This window comes from Oncorhynchus kisutch, linkage group LG20, assembly GCF_002021735.2.
Source record: "Oncorhynchus kisutch isolate 150728-3 linkage group LG20, Okis_V2, whole genome shotgun sequence".
NCBI lineage: Eukaryota > Metazoa > Chordata > Actinopteri > Salmoniformes > Salmonidae > Oncorhynchus > Oncorhynchus kisutch.
This window is the reverse complement of record NC_034193.2, coordinates 44698866-44722987: the sequence shown is the minus strand read 5'-3', so window position 1 is coordinate 44722987 and position 24122 is coordinate 44698866. Positions and strand designations below refer to the sequence as shown.

General features: G+C 44.5%; 1 long non-coding RNA gene across 4 annotated transcripts; it reads left to right on the top strand.

The window, feature by feature from the left end:
• The first annotated feature begins 3437 nt into the window (after positions 1 to 3437).
• On the top strand, positions 3438 to 21245 carry LOC109865784 (uncharacterized). Of its 4 annotated transcripts, none has more exons than XR_004204489.1 (5): positions 3438 to 3921; positions 14183 to 14274; positions 14863 to 14869; positions 16050 to 16439; positions 20713 to 21245. It is a non-coding gene; the product is annotated as an uncharacterized LOC109865784 (long non-coding RNA). The 4 variants fall into 4 exon arrangements; XR_004204490.1 differs by lacking the exon at positions 3438 to 3921 and having other exon boundaries at positions 13818 to 14274; positions 16050 to 16211; positions 16344 to 16439; XR_004204488.1 differs by lacking the exon at positions 3438 to 3921 and having other exon boundaries at positions 13818 to 14274.
• Positions 21246 to 24122: the final 2877 nt, after the last annotated feature.

Sequence of the window (24122 nt, the reverse complement as noted above, 5' to 3'; positions counted from 1 at the left end):
TGGTAATCAGCATTTATGGACGCCGATGACATTGCAATCCACGAGGAAATTGTGTGGCAGGCTGACCACCTGTTACGTGTGTGCAGCAAGGAGCCAAGGTAAGTTGCTAGCTAGCATTAAACATACCTTATAAAAAACAATCAATCTTCACATAATCACTAGTTAGCTACACATGGTTGATGATATTACTAGGTTAATAACGAGCTTGTTCTGCGCTGCATATAATCAATGTCGTGGCTGTTAATTTATCATCGAATCACAGCCTACTTCAACCACACCAAACGGGAGATGATTTAACAAAAGCTCATTGTCGAAAAAAGCACAATCTTTGCACAAATGTACCTAACCATAAGCATCAACGCCTTTCTTAAAATCAATACACAGAAGTATATATTGTAAAACCTGCATATTTAGTTAAAAGAAATTCATGATAGCAGGCAATATTAACTAGGGAAATTGTGTCACTTCTCTTGCGTTGTGCAAGCAAAGTCAGGGTATATGCAACAGTTTGGGCCGCCTGGCTCGTTGCAAACTAATTTGCCAAAATGTTACATAATTATGACATAACATTGAAGGTTGTGCAATGTAACAGCAATATTTAGACTTAGGGATGCCACCCGTTAGATAAAATATGGAACGGATCCGTATTTCACTGAAAGAGTAAACATTTTGTTTTCGAAATGATAGTTTCTGGATTTGACCATATTAATGACCAAAGGCTTGTATTTCTGTGTTTATTATATTATAATTAAGTCTATGATTTGATATTTGGTAGAGCAGTCTGACTGAGCGCTGGTAGGCAGCAGCAGGCTCGTAAGCATTCATTCAAACTTTACTGCGTTGGCCAGCAGCTCTTAGCAATGTTGGAGGCCCAGCGCTGTTTATGACTTCAAGCCTACTCCCTAGATTAGGCTGGCAATACTAAAGTGCCTATTAAAACATCCAATAGTCAAAGGTATATGAAATACAAATGGTATAGAGTGAAATAGTTGACGCGTCATAATTTCTATAATAACTACAACCAAAAACTTCTTAACTGGGAATATTGACCCACCAGCTTTCATATGTTCTGAGCAAGGAACTTAAACATTTTTTACATGGCACATACTGCACTTTTACTTTTTTCTCCAGCACTGTGTTTTTGCATTATTTAAACCAAATTGAGCATGTTTCATTATTTATTTGAGACTAAATAGATTTTATGTATGTATTTTATTAAGTTAAAATAAGTGTTCATGGTTCATTCAGTATTGTTGTAATTGTCATTTTTACAAATATATATATATATATAAATCGCCCGATTAATTGGTATCAGCTTTTTTTGGTCCTCCAATAATCGGTATCGGCGTTGGAAAATCATAATCAGTCGACCTCTACTTTAAAGTAACTTGTATTTGTAAAAAGATACATTTTGATGCATCTTCTGCCCATGTCTTTTTCCATTGGTGCAAAGCGAGTGAAACTATTGACTCACTGAGACACACAGTGTCCAGCAACACCTCCGCAGTAGAATGGTACAATTGGCAGTCGAGATAAAGGCCAAATAGTCAAAAACTTTTCTAGTAGCCAAAATCCCTTATTAATCATGTCCTGCACCATCTCATCCATGTAGGTCTGGATGACTTTCCAGACCCACACTCTCAATGCTTCTGATCACTATGGTAATCCAGTGTTGTCCTCAAAACTTGCCTCCTGGGCCCTGCGTGGCTTCTCCTTCCTCACTCCCCCTCAGTGCTTCCTCAACACTATGTAGGTGAAGAGCACCACCACTCCAGCGGTCAGCGCTGCGATGACACACTGGTGGATGGTGGTGACGGTCTCCAGCGTGTGGATGCGCTCCTCCATGGCGCTGGTGTGGATGTAGTCATAGACGGAGGCACCGATGCTCCACACCGCCCACGCGGCATCCACCAGTGCCTTCATAGTGGGGGAGACCATTTGGGTGCTGCAGGGCGCCGCTGGAGCTGGACCCCAGCCTCATCTGCCGCTCATGGGCCCCACTACACGGCCCTCACTGGGGGGGAAGGAGAGATAGGTACACACAGGGCACACTATTGTCACCTCTGACCCCTTAAATGGAGGTAATATGGCTAGTTGGAAAGGGGAAACTGAAGTAGCACTACATACAGGCTCTTTGAGCTAGTTCTCCTGACAGGTGATATATCTGTGATTGTTCAGGCAACTTATCAATAGGATATTCATTCATCATCCACAACATGTTATGATTGCTGTTTTTTTTAAAATAGGTATCATTCTCATCTTTGTCAGAATGACCAGCTGTTATGTAGCCTCCCAGACTAACACCAGCTGACTGACTCAGCGCACAGAGATAGCCTGTTGGTCACTCCTGACAATCTTCATCTTAGTAAATATGGAACTTTGCGATGGAATAAAACGATGCACGTGAAAATCTAATTTGATTAGTGATGGGTTCCCCATGAGAAAACATTTCGAAACTGGGACCAATTTGAATAGCCTATGTGCGAAAATCGAGGCGACACATTCCTAAATGTCTATGGCTGCCAGTGGCATTTAGCAAATATATAACAGGACGGGACAAAGGAAGGAGATAAAATAATATTGATTGCGATAATTTACTTGGCCAAAACAAGAGCTTTTATAATTAAAAAAAATGCATCAACATCATCCTTCGGTCGAAACTCAAGCCAAAATTCGCCAGCGGGATATCATGCGACTATTACACACAAACGAATAATACTCACCAAGGGATTGGCAATGTTATGCAAATCGTTGTTGGAATAAGGATGAACATCCGTATCTGTGGTTTATGAAAATGATTATACAGTTTAGAATAAATCGGTGTTGCAACTGTGACATTGCTCCTGCGTAAATGCGTCATTACGCACAGAAAGTAGGGCGTGCTCTATAGTCCTGTTCATTCTTGTTACGACAATAATCCTCAACTATTTGCCACGTGGAGTCGCACCACACCACCAAAAGAAGTAGGAGCGCAAGGGAAATTATGGGCCAATATAATAATCATGTAAAATCGTAGTATTGGCTAGTGCCATGCTTAATACAATATAAAATGTTTCTTAATAACGGTCACTATGTATATTAGGGTATAATATGCCAATTTGATGACATTATTATGTGGGTTAAATAAATGTATAATTCGTATGAGAAAGAAACCACAGGAATGTATCCATTTTTCTTTCGTTGTGTTGTCAATAGTGCGCCGACTTCTATGAATGTCTACTCCATCAATAAGTAGCCTATAACAATATCAGTCAAGTGCTGCGCCCAACCTTGGCAATGGAAACCTATAACTTGGAGACATGTCGAAGTGACGCGCTCAAAATAACCAGGTTACCACTTAGCAGAAGCCCATTTTGGGGAGGTCCCAGCACGAGGGCGCAACACCATATATCAAATCCTTTCAGCTCTTGGCGATGTCGTGGTCATATAGCCTACGACTGGGCAATAACATCAGCAAGTCCGTTTACAGAGAATGGATATTTTGAGGACTGTCGGCGGTGCGTAGCGCACCGGGGTCGCTCAGACTGGGAAACATCGCATTTATCCACGAAAAGAAGCTTAGGAGAATCACTGGCACCGTGGCACGAGTGCTACACTGTTGCGTTTTTCTTATTTAGGAGAAAACAACATTTCAAGTTATTTTGAAAGAAAATGGTGCAATTCGTCCCCAAGGATATTCTTTCTAAATTTGGGGATTGTGCAATACCAGCGCCACTGATCAAAAAGAGGGGCGGTGGTGGTGTGATGAGCAGCAGCGAACTTCAACTTCGCACACATCTCCAATCTCTCCCATACACTCCTCATCAAGCGAGGGTTTTGCGCGAAGTCATCTTGCTGTCCAAGGGATGCGGACGAGACATCACGGATCCTACCGTGTTGCGTGTTTATGCGGAACATGTTTGTGTCTTTGGAGAATATCAGGTAAAGACAACGTTAGCTCAGTCAAACAGTGAATATGAATAGCCTATTATGGTTCTGTAGACTTCCTTGAATTGATTGTTGCGCCTTCTTGTCTGGGTAGGAAGTAGTCGACAATATTGGAACAATTAATTTGTGCCAACTGCGTTTTTGAATAAGATATACTGAATGAATGCTAAACTACCAGGATTTAGGCTATTTTGTTCGTCATTATTCATCATAATGCAATTATAAATCAAGGACAAGCCACAATTCATCACACAATTATAGAGTGCTCTGAAATCAGTGTGTGCCAGAGGCTGGGTCTTTGCGGGCAAGGTGAGTCCTCATTCATTCAACTGGCCTACAAAGTCCCAGTTTCTGACTCATGTGACCAACACGTTCAGAATATATTGCAAGTGAACTGACAAAATATAGGCTCTGTACTTGTGAACAATTTCGCACTAATGCAATTTGGGGAGACGACATGACCTGAACATTTCCCTGAATATGGACTACCTAACCAAGTGTATAACTTTCAATTATAACACACAATATATAGCCTATATTGTTCCTTATTCTAGAAGTGAAGGGGTCAAATTGAGAGTGTTTGTTCATTGTTGTAATACGATTGTCCTAAGACATGATGACAAGTCAGCAAAACAATTATTTAATACCCTTTTACAACGCCGATCTATAACTACTTTTAGATGACATCACATCAAGTCCATATCTTTTCTACATGTGACACGTGGGCTTAAATCTCTATGACAGGCCTTCATGTGTTCTTTTCAACATTTATCAGACCTACATCTTGGAAATAGTCTTGGCCCATAAAAAAACAACGTCTTCGTGCAAAGATGCAATAACCTTTATGACATCTCTTAACAGTCTACTTGAGAATAGTTTGTACGTCTAAGATAAGAGATGAATTTAACTGAGGGGGATAAAAAAAAAAGTCAATCTTCTAATAAGCTTAAAGTGTGTTAGTCGTAAAAGTAGCAGTGAAGTCAGTTACCAAAATTAGTCTCAGACATATTTTCACCAGCGAATGCCATAGTCTACATACCCCACCATGGAATTTAGCATCTAAACTCTAAATGCTTTACGTAATTAATATTAGGAATGCTGATGGTGACATCTACATACTCAAATGACACATAGGTAAGACATATGCTGAAGCATGTGTTTTATTTAAAGATGGATGCAATACTATCTAATTATTATATGTCGGAAGTATAATGATCATTGCCATAGTGCTGTATTACAGCCTCTACTATTTAGGCCTACTATCTCACCATCTGGCTAAAATGCATGGCATCAATACATTTCTTTGCGGTGCTGTTTTATAAAGTTGAAGTAGGCGGTGTTCTTCTCGTTCCTTGAACACAGACGTTGTTTATACAAGCCTGCCATTTTTAAGCTACAGTTGTGATAAAGCTGCGGCTGTCAGATGGCAACTCAGTTGAACTATTGTACACATCAGTGTACTTACTTTAACACTTCATTTGTTTGTTATCATCAGTATAAGGACAAAATACAATAAACCTTGACGATTAGCATTTGTGAAACATTATCTTCTAACTGGAGAAATGCTATAGAAATTCTCCTCAAGAGTGAGCTGAGTTTCAAGTTTAGATCGATTTTTTTTTTAAATAAAAAATAAATAAAAAAGATGACACGCTCAAACTAAGTGAGAAGTTATCATTAACTTTCATATTCTCTGTTTCAGGTCACTTTAAGATATATGTAGGCATATGCTGATTTACATCCTACCACCATAAAGATGAGATGACTCACTCCAAAAACTAAACCAAAAACCCTGCATGACACAACTCCTCCTCAATACCAACCAGGTAAACAGCCAGTACGAATGAGTATGCGAGCATAGAGGGCCTAAGTAGGAAGGTTTGGGAGGCTGGTAAACACAGTCCTGGGCCTGGATTGAATAAGCACCATGGCTATGTTAGATATCTCGGATATCCACCAAGAGTGCTGATTAAAGTTAGGATATAAACCGTGCTCGTTGCAACCGCCTAACAAGCCTTTCTCAATGGAATTTTACATTGGTCCAGGTCCAGTCACTCATCTCGCGACTTGCAATAGTCTTTGCAGTCACTTTAACTAGACCATATCAGTCTCTAACCCAGGCTGCAGCTGTAACTAGGCCTGGGCCTACGCTACATGTGTGCGCGTATGCCAGGGAATGCTTGTTCAAGATATGTCAGGCCATTGGATTTGTTTGTTGAGTTTCCAACTTAAACACAGCAATTCCTAAAGCCATAACATATGTAATATATTGTCATTATGTAGTAATTGTGAATACAGCAAACTCCTCTAATTCAACTGGCCTAGGTCGTGTTTACCTTGTCTGTTGCAATAAAGCTGAAGAGCTAATGAACTAGACTAGGGACCCTTCTGAGAAATACTGAAGCTCTGAACTCATTCAACCCCTTTTAAAACGCCTACGCTAATCCCAACAAAACTCAGCCATTATAAATATACAATTCATAAATTGCTTTGTGTGAAATATGCAGCCCTCTAGCCCCGTCCGTTTAAGCTCAAAAGTCTAATGTGTTGGCCTATCGACAGGCTGGTTGGTTCTTCTTTCGCCTCTGTTTGTTGTTCCGAACGATCCAGCCACGGTTCTGCTGATACCCAACTAATCCAAGCTGAGAACCCACTCCTCAGCTAGTCCACAAGCCAGTGAACGCTACGGTTCAATCTCAAAATAGTTGGATCAGACATAAGACAGAGGGAGAAAAAGCGCGAGAGAGAGAGAGGGAGGGAGGGAGAACGACAAAAAAGGCAGCAAGAAAAGTGAGGGACTTTTAGGGGCAGCTGTGTTTTATTAACCCAGTCATAATGCCCCTAAAAATCCTTATTGCTCTTGCAATGGTCAACAGAATCTCCTATAAGAACAAGTCTCTGTGTTATGGGCCACGCACTCTTACGGACATGTTACAAGCTCTATGAAATCCATTGGTCACATGGTCAAAGTCCCTGAAAGATGTTCAGACAAATCTTGGAACAAATTGGAGGTCATTGAAAATTGAATAGAAAATGCTTATTTATTATTCCCGACTGACGCATTTCGACATTGTGGCCGTCGTCGGGGTGTTTCCCTAACTTGTCAATGAATTAGTCAAACCAATCTAGTTAGATGCAACTCTAGGTAGATGCAACAGGCGTTCTTATCCGAAGTTCACGGCTCGTTCAAGGTGCTCCGTACAGCATCACGATACTTTAGATGAGTGGGATGATTCAAGATCACAGCACACCTTGCCCAGACAGAACTATAGACATCTTCATCCTCACTAATGATAGCTGAGTACCCTGCAGGCTGGCCTTAGGATGTAATTATCTCACCGGTCTCCATTGTTTAACATGCAGACAAGTGAGCTATATGTCCTTCAGTTTCTTGACTTTGCGCCAAGGGCCAGACAGAGAGACGGGCGGAGGATTCTGATCTGATCCGGGTTGGGGTGTGGCGGGATTGGAGAACTGTCTGAGAGGGGGAGGCTGGCTGGAGGAGGAGACAGAGAGGAGTGCTCCTCCGTGGGGGTGAGTCATCGCCTTCGGAGGTTATTCGGTGAGTTTCCTTTGGGAGGATCGCGAATCCTCGGTTGGTCGGTGAATCCGCCGTCCTCCTCGCCACAGCCAGAGAGGGACTGGGAAGGAAAGTGTGGGGGCCTGGCTGGGCTGATGACTCAGGGCCACGCACCGCACAAGGAGTGAGGGAGGAGGGGGGAGGGAGGAATTACTCCGAGCATGTGGAATCTCATACAGCTATCACAGGACAGACACTGTGCTTCTACTAGGCTCCGAGGCTCTGTCGAAGTCTGTCCTTAGACACAGTGGTAATGGCAGTGGTAAGACGGCTAAGGGCCATTGGTTTCCTTTGAAGAGGAACAGAACAGAGCAGTATATTCCTGTCCTCGCACCTTGAAGCAAAGTCATGCCCCCCTTCTTATTGAATGAATGACTTTCTAGCACAGCAAGTCGGTGCAGGTTTGACGCTCTGCAACTCCAGCAAAGGAATCAAGCAATGCATGCTGTCAAAATATTCCATTACAAAAGTCTTGAAGATTTGGGAAGTGTCTCCGGTGACTGTCTAGATGGGAGGGGGAGGTGAGTTGGGCCGTTTATTGTCCAGTTCTTCCTGTTTCTTTCTTGAGTGATGATGCTCCTCCTCCAGCTCTGTCATTGGAGAAATCCTTTCGAATAACCAAGCTTAATTGAGTGATGATGACAAACATTTCCGGAAAGAGAAAGCGAGTGGTGTGAGAACTACCTGTATGACATGCACCATGGAATCTCTATGCGCCCCCTCTAGTGTGAGTCATCAGGCCTAAAGACGCCGAGCTGTGAGTGGTGATTCAGGTGTTGATAAATGGCCAACGGTGGAGGGCTGGTCGGGAGACAGGTGGGGGCTGGTGTGTGTTGGATGCGTGTATTGTGTGCAGTGTGTGCATATATCGTCATGTGCATGTCTTGTGTGGAGGGGGGTTATGGTGTGTGTGTCTCCATGAAGGGGGGTTGATGTTGTGTGATGCATGACTCAACAGGAGAGAAGGCCACACCCATGGGACGAGCCCAGGCTCCCTTCAGTGGCGGCATGGGCCTAGATCTCACTGACTATGGGTGCCATGATTAAGGTGTCTTGGCCTAACGGATGGAGCTCAAACACTTGAAGAGCCACTCAAATCCTGCACAAACACACCGACACAAAGGCAGAGAGGCCGGGCGAGAAAGTGGAGCACCCCTTCACCCTCCGCCGTATCCCCCTTTATAAACAAACTCTTCCCACCTGATTTCAGCCAACCGGCTACTGAGTCTGAGACCTGGCCCCGTATTCACAAAGCATCTCATAGCAGTGCTGATCTAGGATCAGGTCCCGCCCTGTCCATACAATCATATTCATTATGATCTAAAAGGCAAAAAAACTGAACCTAGATCTGCACTCCTACTCTGAGACACTTTATGATAGGGACAACCCAGAGTAAATAGAACAACATAGCCATGGCTTAACCATGTGTTGCATCTCCATAATGGTAATTTCCTCCAGTAATTACTCATCATTAAATGTCTCTCTACCAATCACCTGGTTAGTGTTTATAATACAGCCTGCCTTGGTAAATCCCCATCATTCTGAAATAGCCTGATTGTGTTTAATTGGAGCGTTCACTAAACAGAGTCCACCCACCAGCATCAACAAATCCAATGTATTTTAACAGCAGGCAACAATTTAATCCGCTTCTATATATCACCATTGTAAACAAACAAGACGCAGAGCAAAATGTTGCACAATAAGCCTGAATTTAGGAGGAGGAGTTGAAAGGTCAGGTAAACAGTTGTCCCAGGCTTTCCCTGCCTTTTTAATCAGGACTCCTGTCCATTTTTTATCTTGGTTAGATCTCTTGACTTATGGCTGTGTACACTAATGCTGCACTCCATGGCTCTTTAACCCAATGTGTGGTTTGCTTCATATGGACTGGAATGTCAAGTTGCTATTTGGCGTGGGGGCTTGTGCGCTGAGTCGCCGACAAAGCATGGAATGAATCCTTTGTAGGCTAATGGGCGGGCCAACCTTTTCCAGTGTTTTTCATGGTGAGTTTGTTTGCCTATATGCATACTTCATATTCAGTGCTAACTTCAGTGCTTGTGTGTTTCCATTCTGTGAATATAGGACCTCAAAGCCCGAAGTGGTCCTGTCTCAGAGAAAACTGCCTCATTCAGCACAAATATTATGGAAGACCATTTAGATACTTCTCCACCCTCCTTGTCCTCGCCAACCAGCCATGGGAGAGGCGCTGACAGATTTGTAGTTGTTTTCTGGCAATTTGGGGTCAACGATGCATGTTAGCAAACCTCTCTTAGTTTGCGTTGCAAAACCAGGAGGCCTCCGGCGTGCATTCTGCAATGTACATAGCACTCCGTTGGGTGATTGGCATGTGTCTGATGATGCTTTAGATATGGTTGTGGCCATTGAATGAAGCGTTCACAGTAAACTAATGATGGCAGGGGTCTGTATTGGCAAGAATGCACAAAATCCCTGTCATTCAGTAACTAACAGACCACTTTTACGCTAAAACAGACTTCACAGAGTAAGCCACAGATGCTCAACTGTTCAAATCTCTGCACAGCATGTTGGAAAGGACTAAGGGGAGACAACCTTGCTACCTCAATGGCCTCCTGCAGTCTTCAAGGACTGAGTAGGGCCAGTGAACTTAATGAGATTTTCATGGTTTCAACAGCACAGCATGAAAGGTTACATCTTGAAGACCCACAGTCTAGTCCTCCTTGTCCAGGCTGGCTCAGTTGATAGGACGACATGACCGTAAGGGGAAATCCATCTTCCTCAAAACCCCTCTAAAATTAGTCTTCCGCCCCTGTATCAAAACTGTCAATGGAGCTCCTTCAAATCACAGAGAAAACATGATTGTTCCTCTTTGGTCTTTCTGTTGGCAAACCCCCTTCATCTTGAAGGAGAAGCTGAATCCATTTATAGTCCATTTCAGGGGGAAAATGTGTGTGTGGCACAACTGTTCTACAGGGCCCAACAAAGAGATGTTTTATGTTGGCACTAGATTGATGTCTGTGGATCACAATGTGACAAGGCAGACCTCAGAAGACCCTTGCCCAGCAGCTAGTGATGTGCCTTCTTATTCTTGGAGCCACTCTCTCATTCCAGGACATAGAAACCCTTGGCCTGGCCATCCATACAACTCCAAAACCAACAGTGCTGCCCATGTGTAAGCAAAGAGGGCAAGTGTTTTTTTCACGACACCTAAATGTCTTTTTATTTTGTGGACAACATCTTTCGCTGCCCACTTAGCTTTTTGTTATTCCACAAGGCTTTGTCTTGGCCAGTTCCTGTGCACATAGCTCTGCGGGATCTGAGGTGTCACACACTGTGGGGATGTTTTTTTGGTCATGTGACATCTAGAGTTGACACTGGTATTGATCCCCCACTAGGATCTTTTGACTTCCTTGACTTCCCTTTTAGTTTGTAGTGGAGTAAAGTGGCTTTCCAGCGCTTCTACATTCGAAACCCTGTTTGGAACGGTCATCAACAGGTCGATCTCCAAGGCATTCCTAGTCGATCGCCAAATATTCAGTAAAAAACCCAACAATAAGCCTTGAGTTCTGATTTTTTTCTTTTGTGTCTCACTGTGTTGTTGGAAGGTGCACCCGATTCAGCTGCTCTGCATGCCAGGTATGCGATGTGTTCCCATTTTGTTTTTACACTGCTGCTACTCCCTGTTTATTATCTATGCATCATCACTTTACAAATGACCTCGACTAACCTGTGCTCCCGCACATTGACACGGTACCGGTGTCCCCTGTATATAGCCTCAACGATATGCAATTTTCTTGTTATTTTTTTTATTTTCATATTTTTTAAAACTTTAGTTTGTTTAGTACATATTTTCTTAACTCTATTTCTTGAACTGCATTGTTGCTTGTAAGTAAGAATTTCACTGTAAGGTCTACTACACCTGTTGTATTCGGTGCATGTGACAAATAACATTTGATTTGAAGACCGTCCCTTTTTGGTCAGTGTCAGCGGAGGCCCCTAAGTCTGCTGCTCTCTCCCTCTGCTGAGAGTGACCATCAGTCTGCTGCTCTCTCCCTCCGCTGAGAGTGACCATCAGTCTGCTGCTCTCTCCCTCCGCTGAGAGTGACCCTCAGTCTGCTGCTCTCTCCCTCCGCTGAGAGTGACCCTCAGTCTGCTGCTCTCTCCCTCCGCTGAGAGTGACCATCAGATGCAGGCTCCATCAGCCTAGTAAAAAAAAAATATATATATTTATTTACATTTATGCTCATTCAGCTGTGCCTCACAATAATACAACTGGTCTATTAGTGGTGTGATCATATAGCCTACCTAAAATGTTGAAATATATAATTGTAAAAAATGGTCTGAGAAGCAAAGCCAATATGCAGTGATAATTTATTGGGCTTATAGCCTACTGCACAAACCTCATTACTAGAGTACTGTTTTTAACAGGTTAATGTAGGCTTACGTTTTAAATGTAAAAAAAACATTTTTTTAAAGAATCTGAACGGTAGATCACGGCTTGCATTTCACTGCTTTAGATTATTCCGGGTGGTTTCTGCCTTCTTCGTCTTATTTATCCTCATCTTCTTCATTGTCTTCTTCATCTTCTCAATAAATAGGTTTTATTCAGTAGCCAACTGTTGCATTAATGCATGCCACCATCTCTAGAATATGGCTGTAGATTTCTTCTGAAGAAGGGAAATATTGATGTAACACACCACACAACTGCAGTCTTTTGAATCGTTAGCAGCCTCCGCCACGGCCATTTTAGATATATAAAGTTAATAACGAAGTTGTATTGAGTAAACACTCGTCTCCGTTCCCAGAGGGAGAGTGAAGAACATTCATGTAGTGCAGTAAATTTAACTCAACTTTGCCTCGTTCATGAACCCCCCTAAAAATAACCTGTTCCAACAAGTGAAACACTTTCCAGCTAAGCTAACACAAAGGCCTTTTAACATAACATAAGATAATTGGTTTTCAATTATGAGATACCAATAAAAACCAGGTTAACGCCTCTGTCAAAGGCTGAGAAACGCTTAAAGTGTCAGACATAACCATATAAATGTGATTTCTCGAAATATTTTGATACATTGCTTTCAGAAAGTATTCACACATCTTGACTTATTCCACATGTGTGTTACAGCCTGAATTTAAAATGGATTCATTTGAGATTTTGTGTCACTGGCCTACACACAATACCTCATAATGTCAAAGTGGATTTTTTACAAATTTGTACAAATGAAATAATAATGAAAATCTGAAATGTCTTTAGTCAATAAGTATTCAACTGCTTTGTTATGGCAAGCCTAAATAAGTTCAGGAGTAAAAATGTGCTTAACAAGTCACATAATAATTTGTATGGACTCTGTGTGCAAATAAGTGTTTAAAAAGATTTTTTTATGACTACCTTGTCTCTGTACCCCACACATACAAATGACCTGTAAGGTCCCTCAGTCGAGCAATGAATTTCAAACACACAGATCGGGGAGGTTTTCTAATGCCTCACAAAGGCCATCTAAAAAGCAGACATTGTAGTTACTCCACAATACTAACCTGAATGAAAAGAGTAAAAAGAAGGAAGCCTGTACAGAACACAAATATTCCAAAACATCCTGTTTGTAATAATGCACTAAAGTAAAACATGTGGCAAAGAAATAATCTTTATGTCCTGAATACAAAGTGTTATGTTTGGGGTAAATACAACATCACTGAGTACCACTCTTCATATTTTCAAGCATGGTGGCTGCATCATGTTATGAATATGATTGTCATCAGCAAGGACTAGGGAGTTTCTTCAGGATAAAAATAAACAGAATAGCGATAAGCACAGGCAAAATCCTAGTAGAAAACCTGGTTCAGTCTGCTTTACAAAAGACACTGGGAGACAATTCACCTTTCAGCAGGACAATAACCTAAAACAAGGCCAAATATACACGAGTTGCTTACCAACACGTCATTGAATGTTCCTGAGTGGCCTAGTTAAATGTTTGACTTATGTTTTTTATTTTACCTTTATTTAACTAGGCAAGTCAGTTAACTTAAATCTGCTTGAGAATCTATAGCAAGACTTGAAAATGGCTGTCTAGCAATGACCAACAACCAACTTGACAGAGCTTGAAGAATTATTTTAATAATAATGTGCAAATATTACACAATCCAGGTGTGCAAAACTCTTAGACTTTCACAAACATACTTACCACTGTAATTGCTGCCAATGGCAATTCTAACAGGTATTGACTCAGGGGTGTGAAAACTTATGTAAATGAGATTTCTTTATTTAATTTTCAATACATTTACAAACATTTCTAAAAACATGTTTTCACTTCATCATTATGGGATATTGTGTGTAGATGGGTGAGAATAAAATCTATTGAATCCATTTTGAATTCAGGCTGTAACACAACAACATGTGGAAGGGTATATATGAATACTTTCTGAAGATACTGTATATCCGACAGAACACCTTCCCACACACACGCAAGTCGACCCTGGGTGTCTGCTGAGATGTTGACGGGGGATTGGCTGCCGAGGAACAGAGGCTGCAACCAATTAGCATACAGAGTAGTGATATGTGATGTATCCTCAAATGCCCCCCGGTTAACAGAGAGGATAGCATGAACACACCACACTTTCTCTATTCTCTCTCTCTCTCTCTCTCTCTCTCTTAATCTCTGTTCCTTTTTCTCTCTCTTCCTCCTCTCTTTCTCTCTTCCTCCTCAGGTTCAGGCAGTCTAGAGGCCTTGTGATCCGACTGAGCCCCGGCTTTGTGGGATACTCTAGGACGCCAGCATTAAGATAACGAGACAGTCACGGTGGGTCTAGTTCTCCAGGAAGTAGTGAGAATCTTTAAACTACTCTCAAGTCTCATTCAGAGAGAGAGAGAGAGGGAGAGAGAGAACCCCATGGTGGGCGCAAGTAAGAGGATAAATGGTTAAATTGGGCGAAGAGAATGAAATGGATTCATTTCTGGTTTGATTTAAAGGCGTAGTAATTAGAGGTGGGAACAGAGTAGTATTTAGCAGCAGAGGTGAGAGAGAAGGGAGGTGAATGCTCAACATTTCCCAATAGAAACTGCATCTAGGCCGGTCATGTGTGTTAAATAGCCATCTGATTGACTGACTACGGTTGTATTGGTCTGTTGTACTGTACAGAGCATTATGTAGTCATGAGCTTAGAGAATCAACCAGATGACCATCTCAGTGGGACTCGCCAGGTTAAATAAAGGATAGATCAAATAAATAAAGGTTGGGACTTTCCTCTCATGCAGGCTGCCGTTTGCAATGGTGTGGAGTGGGACATGGGAAGGGATGGCTGGGTGAGATTTATACTAGTAGATTCACAAGGGGCTGGAGTGAACTGGTGCTTTTCTCTGCTCTCCTCTCCTCCCATTTTCTATACAGCTGCCAGGTATGTGGGTCACAACATGATTTTGTGTGTGTGTTTTCACCCACCTGTGTGTGTGTGTGTGTGTGTGTGTACCTCGGCGTGCACCTGTGTGTGTGTGTGTTCCTATATGTGAATGTATCTCTCGCCAGACAGAGGGAGATATTTAAGTGTGACACGCTGCATGGCCTGTTTCCTTGCTCCCAGCCGTCAAGAGAAGTGTACACATCCCTCACCCAGGCCAGGGAGGAAGGATGTTTTTGATGAAGTGGAGGGCTGAATTTAGGCCCAGGCATTCTCAGTATCTGTCACCCAACTCCAATAGATCACACCTCAGTGTGTTGCCCTGAGGAAGTGTGTGTCCATGTTGACTCCCTCCCTCCCAGCTACAGATTGCTTTGAGCTGAGCCCAGTAAATGCACACAGTGCTTTCAGAAAGTATTCACATCCCTGACTTATTCCACATTATTTACAGCCGGAATTCCAAATGGATTAAATAGATGTTCTTTTCACCCATCCACACATAATACCCTAAATACTTCCGAAGTGAAAACATGTCTTTAGACATTTTAGCAAATGTATTGAACATTTAAAGGCTTGTTAGAATCACCTTTGGCAGCAACTACAGCTGTGACGTTTTCTGGGTAAGTCTCTAAGAACTTTGCACACCTGAATTGTACAATATTAGCACATTATTTTTTAAATTCTTCAAGCACTGTCAAGCTGGTTGTTGATAATTTCTAGACAGCCATTTTCATGTCTTGGCATAGATTTACTGCCTTATTACAAACAGGATGCATGTTTTGGAATATTTGTATTCTGTACAGGCTTCCTTCTTTCATTGAGGTATCGTGTGTAGGCCAGTGACACAATCTCAATTGAACCCATTATAAATTCAGGCTGTAACACAACAAAATGTGGAAAAAGTAAAGGTGTGTCAATACTTTGAAGGCAATGTACACAGTGACACTTGCTTTCCCTTCCTAAAGTTTCCCTACATTTACTTCCCTACTAAATTGGAGTACATCACTTTAAACTTCCAGTATGTATTGAGATGTTTGGATGGACCTTAAAGTCCTCAGGTTGAGGTGGTCATGCGCTGTATCCTCGGTCGACTACAACGTATTTTGAATATGGTAGGGAAACCGACTGTGCTGTACGTATGTTTGAACAATGCCATAACAATGTCATCTGCCTTGTTTAGAGTGGTTTACCAGATGGCTTCCATGGAGTTTCTCAACCTCCACCAAATAGGGAATTGCCATTGACAGCAAGTAAACAGCCAGAACACCAACTGCCGCCAACGTAAACATCTTAAGGTAGCAAGCGTCTCTGCTACATTCAAAACCACGGCTGCAGTTGTCAGGTAAAAACAACATCCTCCTTACACTACCTCTCAAACACTTTCACAACCCAGACTCAACTCTTACAATCTCTATCCCAAATGTTGAATTAACGTTGAATGAATGTATTAACTGTATACATATTATCTGTATAGGCTCGGTTAAAGGTCATAAAGCATCCAATGACGGGTGGAAATGAAGACCACACAGCTTGAAGAGATCAGGTTGAAGAGGGAGGACATATTTAACTTGTGGGTCATAGGTCAAACTCTCCCCCTTTCCATCTCCCCCGCTCTCTTTCACTCTCTATCAAGGCACGAGGCGAGACCCAGATGCAGACACAGGAGGCAGATGGTTGGAGTCTTACAATGTTTAATAATCCAAAGGGGTAGGCAAGAGAATGGTCGTGGACAGGACAAAAAGTAAAAACCAGATCAGAGTCCAGGAGGTACAGAGTGGCAGACAGGCTTGTGGTCAAGGCAGGCAGAATGGTCAGGTAGGCGGGTACAGAGTCCAGAAATAGGCAAGGGTCAAAACCAGGAGGACTAGAAAAAGGAGAATAGCAAAAAGGAGTATGGGAAAACCACACAGGTTGACTTGACTAAACATACAAAACTAACTGGCACAGAGAGACAGGAAACACAGGGATAAATACACTGGGGAAAATAAGCGACACCTGGAGGGGGTGGAGACAATCACAGGAACAGGTGAAACAGATCAGGGAGTGATAGTACACAGTACATCAGACAGAGGGAGCCCAGTGACAAAGTCCAGAGATATGAGACCAGGGACGATGAGGGACCGGTAGTGACTGAAGGAGGCCAGAAGGAGCTTGCCGTGGATTCTTGTTCTGAGCACACACTGTGCATGCGGCGACGAAGGCAGAGATGTCAGGGACCATTGTGGGACACCTGAAACGTTGTCAGAGGAAGGCTAGTGTACGACGGGACCCTGGATGACAGGTCAGCCTGGAGGAATGAGCCCATTCCAGGACCGGACTGGATTAGGGACAAACAGCCGGTTAACTGGGCCGCCTTCAGGTCCAGGCTGGGAGCGTTGTGGTTCTCAATACCCCAATCCACAGTGGCAGCAAGGCATGAGGTAGGAAGAACGGTTTCAGAGGTTGAGGGTGTGGCAGAGGAACTGTATAGGTGGGAGAGGGCGTCAGGCTTCACATTCTTTGACCCTGGGCGGTAGGAGATGGTGAAGTTAAATCTGATGAACAGGAGGGCCCACCGGCCCTGCCTGGAGTTGAGGCACTTGGCTGTATGGACATATTCCAGGTTTTAGTGATCGGTCCATACCAGGAATGGCTGTTCTGCTCCTTCCAGCCAGTACTTCCACTCTTCCAACACCATCTTCACCGCCAGGAGTTCTCGGTTGCTGACATTGTAGTTCCTTTCAGCAGGATTGAGATGGGACTGGACGGCACAGGGATGAAGCTTCTGGTCCTGGGCAGATCGCTGGGACAGGATGGCCCCCACTCCAACATCCGAAACGTCCACTTCCACCACAAATTGACGCGAGGGGTCCGGATGGATGAGGATGGGTGCTGTTGTGAACCGATGCTTCAGGTCCACAAAGGCTTTGTCAACAGCTGGAGACCATTTGAACTGTACCTTGGGAGAGGTGAGTGCCAAGAGGGGGGCCGCCAGGGTGCTGTAGTCCCAAATTAAAACGGTGGTAGAAGTTTGCAAACCCAAGAAACCGTTGCAACTGCACCCTGGACATTGGATGAGGCCAATCCACCACTGCTGTCACCTTTCCAGGATCCATCTGAACATTGCCCTCAGCAATGACATATCCCAGAAAGGTTATTGTAGAGCGGTGGAACTCACACTTCTAGGCTTTCACAAACAGTTGGTTCTCCAGGAGGCGCTGAAGGAACAGTCTGACATGAAGAACATGTTCTTGTGCAGATCGGGGGGGGGGGGGGGGGGGGGGGGGATGACGTCAAAGTACGCGAACACAAACCGGTTTAGCATGTCCCGAAGCGCATCACTGACCAAAGCCTGGAAAACAGCGGGGCTTTGGTGAGTCCAAATGACATGACCTGGTACTCATAATGTCCACTGGCTGTTTTGAAGGTTGTCTTCCACTTATCCCCCTCGCGTAGCCGAACCAGGTGGTAGGCATTTTGAAGGTCCAACTTGGAAAATATGGTGGCCCCCTGGAGAGGTTAAAATGCCGAAAAGAGGTGGGGGGGGGGGGGGGTAACCACTCAATGCACGGACGCAGGGTCTTGTCCTTTATCTCCACAAAGAAAAAGCATGCGCCGGCAGGAGATGCAGACAGACGGACAGCCCCAGTAGCCAGAGAATCCTCTATAGCTTTGGTCTCTGGTCCAGACAGAGAATACAATCGACCCCGAGGTGGTGTAGTGCCTGGGAGAAGATCAATGAATCAAGCATAAGGACAGTGCGGGGGGAAGGAAGTAGCACATGCCTTGCTGAACACTTCCAGGAGGACATGGTATTCTGTGGGGATAGCAGAGACATCCACAGTCTTGCTAACATCTAGAGGAAGATGACTTGAGGAAGGCTGTGCTGCTTGAAGGCAGTGGGAATGGCAAAATGGGCTCCAACCCAGGGTGGAGCTTGTGGTCCAATCCACTGGATTGTGCTTTTGAAGCCAGGAAAATCCCAAAACAACCGGAACATGGGGAGATGCAATGAGGAGGAACTGCATTGTCTCACTGTTATTACCAGAATCCCGTAATTGAACGGGCACAGTACTATGGGTGACTTCCCCTATAGAGCAGCCATCCAGTGCCCTAGCATCCGTGAGCACAGAGAGAGGCTGAGTGTGAATACCATGCTCCGAAGCTATCGTGGCATCCATATGACTCTGGGGCTGATGAATGTCTGTAAGCACTCGGAGAGACTGAGATTGGTCTCCCCACAGCACAAGAGCAAAAAAGGGTGGGCGGGTGATGGGAATTAGGGAACTCCCAGTCTGACTCACCATAGTACTGCTACCAACTAGAAACAAGGGTTTCCTAATAGCGCAGGTAGCTATAAAATGTCCTGCCCCTCCACAGTACAGACAACAGTTATTATTCATCCTTCGTGAGCTTTCCCCAACTGATAACCTAGCTCTTCCCAAATGCATATGCTCAGGAGTATCCAACTCACCCGTTGTGGATTCCCGAGAGGGATGGGTGGCTTCCAATCCTCTCGTAAGAGCTGGCTTCGGAAACTTCCAGAATCCCTTGGAGGTGAATGCGCCATAGCGGGTGCGCGAGTGTGCCTGAGACCAGACCGCCTCTCACTCTTGCGGTCCTTTAGGCATCCATCAATTTTAATGGTAAGGGCAAGAAGGGAGTTGAGATCCATCTGCAATTCCCGAGCAGCTAGCTCATCCTTTACCGCATCAGATAATCCGCGCAAAACAAAGTATCGGAAAGAAACTCCGGATTCCAGGCACTCTCTGCGGCCAATAGGCGAAAATCAACCGCGTAGTCTGCCACACTACGGGAGTTGGCGTAAGTCAAGCAATTTACTGGCCGCCTTTCTTCCGGAAACCAGAGACTCAAATACCTTTCTCACTTCTGCCATGAATTCCTCCAGATGACCATAAACGGCAGATTGTTGCTCCCAAACTGCCATAGCCCAGGGGAGCGCCCTTCCCGACATTAGTGTAATAATATACGCTATCTTCGACCTGTTTCAAGGAAACGAAGATGGCTCTAGCTCAGAAATAAGCGAGTACTGAGAAAGAAAACCCCGCCAGGTACCAGGATTCCCTGAATATCGCTCCAGAGGAGGTAAGCGGAGTTCTCTGGGAGCCGGGATGGGCTGTATAAACTCACCACAGATAGGTGAAGAATTACTGGGTGATTGGGGTTTGTCAGAGGTAGCCTCTGAGCCAACTCCCTCATTTGCTCCATAATAGCCTTTAACCCATGGTCGTGGCGTTCCGTCAAGGACCTGAGCCCTTCCAAAAGGCCCTGTAGAGACACCTCATATCTCCTAATGGTGGCTCCCTGCAGGGAGACAGCGTGGTGGAGCTGGTCCAAGTCTGCTGGGTGAGACCCACAAGGTGAGACCCAGATGCAGACACCGGAGGCAGATGGTTGAAGTCTTACAATGTTGAATCATCCAAAGGGGTAGGCGAGAGAATGGTCGTGGACAGGCAAAAAAGTCCAAATCAGAGTCCAGGAGGTACAGAGTGGCAGACAGGCTCGTGGTCAAGGCAGGCAGAATGGTCAGGCAGGCAGAATCCAGAAATAGGCAAGGGTCAAAACCAGGAGGACTAGAAAAAGGAGAATAGCAAAAAGGAGTACGGGAAAACCACACAGGTTGACTTGACTAAACATACACACACCTCTTTCTTTCCCTCTACCCTGCTCTTTCTATCACCCCACCTCTCTCTTTCTTTACCTACATGTATACTCCTCTCTTTTCCTCTTCTGACCCCCTCTTCTTCATTCTCACCCTTTCTCTCTCTCAGCCTGGCTGTTATTTCTCTGTATGTTTTGACTATGTGCTACCTGAGCTGGTCTGTGCTGTGGGCCTGTGGCAGGTCTCTGGCAGGCAGCAGTGTTGGAGGGAGGCTTGGTGGTCTGTGTGTGACATGGAGAAGGGCCCACCGGCACCGCAGCAGCCCCGCTGAGGCCAGATCTACAGCTGTCACACCCTGCCAGGGCCTCTGCTTACAGTCACTGTGAGTTACAACCGTTGCTCCTCACTCACTCACACACACACACACACACGCGATACACGCTGACAGGCGCACACACACACAGAGGCGAATGCCTCCCCCCTACTAGCAGCCACACACACTGCAGACACAAACGCTGAGGCAATATATATTCCTACCAGGAGCTTAAGCCCTCTCTGAGAAAGCCCATTCCCACTGGGCTTGTTAAAGACAGGCCATGTAGAAAGAGCACATTTATAGCCCACACATCAAATACAGGGGCAATGTAATGTGTAGCTAATAGCTCTCTGTGCATTCACACCCACACACCCCGTACCAGAGGGCATGCACGCACACACACACCCCGTACCAGAGGGCATGCACGCAGACACACACGCCGTACCAGAGGGCACGCACCCACACACACGCCGTACCAGAGGGCACGCACACACACACGCCGTACCAGAGGGCACGCACACACACACGCCGTACCAGAGGGCACGCACACACACACACACACACCCCGTACCAGAGGGCACGCACACACACACACCCTGTACCAGAGGGCACGCACACACACACACACAATGAATAACCCCCACCAGGGGCCAGACGCACACATAGACGAATGATCCTTAATAGAGGACACACACAAACTCCCAAAGCCCTCAATCACAGTTGTGTACAGGCCCAACATACATGTTTATGTCCACAGATCAATCCAGCTGATCCAGCAGCAGACCGACCTTGACCTGACAGGTCAACAATGCTCTCTGTCTCTCCATTATTGGTGAGATGTTTGGACACAGCTTGTAGCAGGTTGATGAGGCCAGAACTGATATTGGATTTCATAACCCTATAATGCTATAGCCCAATCATTGAAATGCTACAATTGTCTTGTTGTTTGTTCTACAGCAAGGAGAACATCCCCTGACGGTGTGTTTTTCTATCTAGTGTAGTCACGTGTGTGTGTGTGTGTGTGTGTGTGTGTGTGTGTGTGTGTCTGAATGTAAGACAGTATCTCATGCAACAATCACAGGAGGGATTGCTCCTTGGTCCACAGGAGAGAATGGATGGAGAGAAGATGGATGTAGACTAAAGATGGATGGATAGAGGATAGAGACTAGATATGGATGGAGAGAGGATGGATAGAGAATAGACTAGAGATGGATGGATAGAGAGTAGGTATGGATGGAGAGAGGTTGGATAGAGGATAGACTAGAGATGGATGGAGAGAGGATAGAGACTAGAGATGGATGGAGAGAGGATAGAGACTAGAGATGGATGGAGAGAGGATAGAGACTAGAGATGGATGGAGAGAGGATAGAGACTAGAGATGGATGGAGAGAGGTTAGATAGAGGATAGACTAGAGATGGATGGAGAGAGGCATGGGTATGGATGAATGGTGAGTGGAGGACCTGCAGTACTAAAAGCCGGCGACCCAGACCACACACGCTCACTCACAGGGACCGAACACCACTCACAGATCTGCTCCTTGGTCCACTGCTACCACATGCTAAAACACTTAGATACAACACACACACAAAAAATAGCAAAATGTTAAATGTGAAGTGCCAAGCACATTCAAAATATATTCCAGAGACACAGACTGCCAGTCAGTCAGAGACATAAACACATGTTCTTGTGTGCGTTGCTGCTATGCGATGGTGATGAGCAGCACATGACATGAATGGGGCGTGGAGCCCAACCTCTTATCAGACAAAGGAGATACACAGAAAGGAGGGGAGGGAGGAGGAGGGGAGGGAGGAGGGTAAGGAGGAGGAGGATAAGGGGGAGGAGGAGGAGGGGGAGGAGGAGAGTAAGGGGGAGGAGGAGGGAGGGGAAGGGGACGTGCCGCCCCAGACTGCAGTCATGAGGTCTTCATCCCGTTCGGCACGCCGAGTCCCGTGGGTAAAAGGCCATAAAGAAAACGTTGTGCCAGAGCTAAAAATCCCCCTCACACAGTCAAGAGTCACAACACACACACAGGAACGGGACTGCGTAAATCAATGCCACTCGCCACCGGAATACACCTCTGGCTTTGAGTTGAGGACGTCCAGACGAGCTATTTCACACTCACGCTGTTCATGTGACCCCATAAATTCACTTCCCTTTCTGTATGTCTTGACCGAAAAGTTGTGTTTGTCAATAAAATGGATGATTTGCGAGTATATATGTTGTGTGGGATTCATTATTGTGTTCACTTAGTGGGGGATTCATGCCCTTTCTATGCCATCCTCTCTATGCATATTCTGACCTTGAATTTAAGCATGAGGAAACGCATGACAGCCAGCTATTCATTTGGGCTGGCGATCATAGCTGCAGGTGTGTCTACCAATACGCCGTATTCTGCCCCTGACTCAATTCCCCCATAATTCCACCACCTTTCCTTGTGAGGAAACCATGAATAAGGCCGAGCACCAGTCGGTTCCAGGTGGAAAAACCTACTACTTCCGATGGAAATAACACCATTCTCCATGCACTATAATGTATAAATTGATAAAAGCTAGGTAAATGAGGAGTCCGTTTGGAGAAGAAGATTGTAATTACCAATAGCAATTGCTTTAGATCATTGTTCTTTATGATCGCTGGAGATGAATGTGAAACCAAGTCAAATGGAAGCAAACAAATCATATTAACATGATCTGCATTTTGGCCCCTTTTCCACAGTGAAGGAGGCTATAAATAGCTGTGCCATTATTCCGAATTTTAATTGTATGTCCTCCTAATTTGCCGGGATGAAATTTGGAGGTCCAAGCTATACAGTTCTGTAGCGCCGAACCTACCGGGTTGATTTATGCGCTCTAGAATGTTTTAATTATATTGCCCGGCTTTTCTCAATTTAAAAACTATTGGTAGCCACCGTCAGTTATTTCCACAAACATTTAAAACGGTCACTTTAGTGTTTGTTTCCTTTAATATGTACATTTGGCATCATTCCTTTTATATTCCATTCCGTTTACCTTTCTTTCCTCTGTCACGTCCATGTAGTTGTTCCTGAGGGTTGCTAGCAATAGTAGATCATATTAAGCCAATGCTGAACAATAATTTGAGATATGTAGCCTAAAGTGCATTCAGAAAGTATTCAGACCCCTTGATTTTTTACACATTTTGTTAAATTACAGGCTTATTCTAAAATGGATTATATATATATTTTTTTACCCCTCATCAATCTACACACAATACCCTATAATAACAAAGCAAAAGCAGGATAGACATTTTTGCAAATGTATTAAAAATAAAAAACGGGCACATGACAGCCCGCTTGGAGACACCTAAAGGACTCTCAGAC